Below are 4,375 nucleotides of genomic sequence, written 5' to 3'. Positions count from 1 at the left end.
GAGGTACCTCAGAAGAAAGGCCTGGCACTGATCAGCCAGTGAAAATCCTGTCAAGTACAGTTCTATTCTGACACATGTAGAGCTGCCTTAAGTCAGAGTCAACCGCATGACAACTGGGGTTTGTACTGATTTGACTGAGCTACGACCTAAAATACCTTAATTGGTCTGTCATTGACTAAAATTACACTGTGTCGTCTGGCAAATTTGGAATTTCAGAAAGAAGTCAACTTAATAGAAATAATGTTCTTCCTTGCATACCTAAATTCTATGGTCTGTGCAATTTATGCCTATCATATGATTATTTTTAAATCAACTATATTGGCAGGAAAAGGTATGGTTTAGTGGGAAAGACTTCTACTTGAAATCCAAACATCTGTCTTCATGTTCCAGCTCTGCCACCTATCAGAGTTGTGGCCTTCAACAAGTAATTTAACCTCCCTGAGATGGGGCAATAATCTCAGCCTTGTCTTCCTTCTGCCAGATGAGTCTGGGCTCGTGGTCCTTCCTTCTTCTTCAAAGTCAGCAGCATAGTAGTAGCATAGCATCTTCCCATCTCTGTTTCACTTGGACTCTGACCCATTTGCAGAAAATGCAATGAAATTATACAGGAGAACATGTTGTATATAATCGGTGGTACCCACAAATACTAAATGTTATCATCAGTCATGCTTGTTTTCGTACATATTTAATTCTCTTTTCACTTTTCTTATGTTTCATATTCTTGTTAGTGTTTGAAGAAACATCTGCTAGGCCGCCAGGTTTTGGTTTCCAGAACAAATGACCCCAAATTTAGTGAAGCAACACATGTTGATTATACAGTTCTGGAGGTTAAAAGTCCAAACATAGGTGTCTCAGGGGTAAAAATGAGGTATCAGCAAAACTGGTTTCCTTGCTGATAGGTTCTAAGGAGAGAAAATTTCTTGGCCTTTTTCCAGCTGTCCACATTCCTTGACTCGTGGTCCTTCTTCCATCATCACAGCCAGTAGTCTAGCATCTACCAATCGCTGTTTTTCTGAGTCTGGCCCATCTGCCTTTATCATCACATCTCCTCCTTTGATTCGGACCCTCTTACCTCCCATTTACAAGGCTCCTAGTGATGTCATTGGGCCCACCTAGAAGGGCCAGAAGAACCTCCTACTCATGGTCCTTAACTGAACGACATCTATAATATTCCTATTCCCAAGTAAGGCAACATAATCACAGGTTCTTGGGACTAAGATGGGGACCTCTTTAGAGGCCATTGTTCTGCAATCACATTCAGATTCTCAGGTCACTTCACTCAAGCACACTGTGGAGAAGCACAGGAAAAGAGGAGTGGTGATGTGGAAAGAGTTTGGCTTTTGTCTAGAGCAAGATTTGAGTTCAAATCAGCCTCTGCCCCTTATAGTAACGCAACCATTCTGCAGATTCCTTTCTCTCTGAGACTCAGTCATATCCTCTGAAAACAGGTCTCATCCATTACCTCTATCTCCCAAGAGTAGTTGCCAGAATTCCCAGACATAAGTCTGTGAAGCATCTTGTTGTTGTTGTTGTTATGTGCCATGAAGTGGTTCCGATTCATAGTGACCGTGTACAGGGTTTCCGAGGCTGTAAATCTTTATGGGAGCAGAAAGCCTCATCTTTCTCCAGCCGAAAAGCTGGTAGTTTGGAACTGATGACCCTGAGGTTAGCAGCCCGATTTGTAACCACTACGCTACCAGAGCTCCTTCCGCAACTATGAGTATCCCTCAATTCGGCCCTAATAATTAAGGTGGTGTGGTAAGTGTGTGTGTGTGTGTGTGTGTGTGTGTGTGTGTGTGTGTGTGTGTGTGATGTACATGATCTTGGTAACCAGAGGGGAGGGATTCAGAGTAAATTCCGGGGTCAAGGGTAGGACCACAGAAAGGTCTGAGGAATCTGCTGCTTCAGAACTAACAGGAACAAACGCAGCGAAATCTGGCTCTGACCTGCTGTCATCCCTGGGATATCTCAGGCAGGGGTGATTAGATGTGATGGGCCCTCCCTTTAGCATCTGGGATTTCAGAGACGTGGAGCCTGGATATGGGGCACGGCATGGGGGTGGGCTGCTGCTTCAGGTCTTCTGAGGGAGGGACCGAAGGCCATGACAGATGTGAAGGTGAGGGTCATGAAGGACAAGTGAGGGGATTCCTGCAATCCAGAGAAACCTGCCTTACCCCCCCAATGTCTGCCCTGGAGACCCCACACACGTGGTTATAAGGCCAAATCCACTCATTCTTTTCAGCTCAGGAGTCTGAGGATCATCAAAATCTTCAATGGAGGGACCTGGTATCAGGTCAGCAAAGGAGTCCAGGGTTCATCATGTTCTCTGATGAGGACTCGGAGGGAAGACTTGGTGACTTTGGGACCCCAGAACATCCCCCAGCTCCCTGATGTCATCCCTGGGAGACCAGGGTTGGGAGGGGCCTGGTTTCCTGTTTTTCTTACTTCCTCTATAGGGAGCTCTCAAGAAGGCAAGGCTTAGTGTGAGGGTTTGCAGAGAGATGTCTAAGGACCTTCTAGAATTCACGAATGGATTGAGGACAACTTTCACCATAGACAAAGGGAAACCCATCCCTACTATCAGCCCTGGGAAACCCAGGGGGCTTAACGTTGGGCCTTCTCATTTCTGCTTGGGGATGTCAGGGAGGGGTTGGGGAAGTCAAGTCAACAGAAGGAGTGGTCCCAAGTCTGCCAGGAACTAAGGTTGTTGTTGTTGTTAAGTGCCATAGAGTCGATTCCCACTCATAGGGTTTCTGAGGAGCGCCTGGTAGGTTTGAACTGCCAACCTTGTGGTTCAAACTGACATTGCAGTCTAGCCCGTTAACCTGTAGCGCCACACCAAGACTCCAAGTAATCCTGAAAGAAGACTTAGGAGACCTTACATTCCAGAATTTAGGGATCCCCCTGCCCCAAACAATCCCCACCATGACTTTGCCGTTCATGATGAGAGAACCTAGTCAGTGGTACATGACTGTTACCCAATTCACTAATTCTGAGTGAAGGGGATGCGATAAGGGTGAGAAGTTGAGGCCTTGGTCTGAGAAAGTCAGCACAGGGGTCTGTAAGCAAGGAGTAAAGATAAAACTCAGAAGTAGGATTGAGGATACCCTCATCCTATAAGTCATGAGTATCAGCTCTATCCTGTACCTTTGTTCTGCCTTAAGTGGTCTTGAGAAGATGTGCCTGAATGGGGTCCCCTCACTTCTTTCTCATTGGTTTCAGGGATATGAACTCTTGTTGTGAGTTTTGTCTTAGATTGCAGAAGGACAAGCACCCTGAGTGAGAAATAAGGGGTCATTCACCTGAAACTGTACGGACTTCACAGAACTCAACTTGCTCTTTCTGTCAGCACTGGGAAACTCAGGACTGAACTTGCAGTCAGGATCCTGAAATGTCTCTTATTTTCTCTCACAAGGATGCAAGGTGGTGAGGACCTTTGTCTGAGATACCCATCCTCAGTCAGCAGAGCAGAAGGGACACAGGTGCTGTGAGTGGTCAAGGTGAGTCTCTGAATGTGTACTAATGCCCACCCACCCTGGAAGTGAGGGGACCTTACAGCCCCTGACTCACCCACCCCCCTGTCAGTCCTGGAAGTTCTGGCTGAACCTGACCTGTGTCACTTCCTCCTTCAGGAAACAGGAGACCTATAAGCCCTGGAGAAGACCTGTGTCCCTTCTGCTCTGGGTATCTCAGACAAAGGTCCTCACCACCTTGCATCCTTGTGAGAGAAAATAAGAGACATTTCAGGATCCTGACTGCAAGTTCAGTCCTGAGTTTCCCAGTGCTGACAGAAACCAATAAGATGGAAGTGCTTGAGTTTGGGGCCAGAATCTGTGATAGTGACCCCAGAGCCTACCCATTCTGGTATGAGGAGGCTTTGAGAGATTTAGCTGAAAGAGCCCAGTCCAGCGTTGCCACAGAAACCACTACTGCCATGTCCAGTGAGGGTTTTCCAGGGCCACGTCCAGCAGCTTCTTCCCAAAGTCCAGTTTCAGGCCATCCCTCACACTCTGTTTAAGAGGGAAGTCATTGTTCTAAAAAGGGGAGGACCAGCGTATAGTATCTTTGTGTTCCTGTTCTATAGGGGAAATGAGAGTTGTATCCTCTTCTCTTATTGGTGTTTTTCAAATGTTGTTCCTTGAATAGATAAGATTTAATTTGCTTCAGAATTTAAGTTTACTAATGACACATGACTTTTCATGTGGTTCAGAAGTGAGAATTTTGTTATTCTGTAAAACACTTTGGGAAGCTGTTTTATCTTACACAGTGATCAGAAACAAAATATTGTGAGACACTGAAACAGAAATTTCTTTGTAAATGTGAAATAATTTTGCAGTGATACAAGGCGAAAAATAAAATATTTTTGGATGTTCTT

The sequence above is a fragment of the Chrysochloris asiatica genome, unplaced genomic scaffold, assembly GCF_000296735.1.
Source record: "Chrysochloris asiatica unplaced genomic scaffold, ChrAsi1.0 scaffold00134, whole genome shotgun sequence".
Lineage (NCBI taxonomy): Eukaryota > Metazoa > Chordata > Mammalia > Afrosoricida > Chrysochloridae > Chrysochloris > Chrysochloris asiatica.
The sequence above is the reverse complement of the archived record's forward strand: the minus strand, read 5'-3'. Positions refer to the sequence as shown.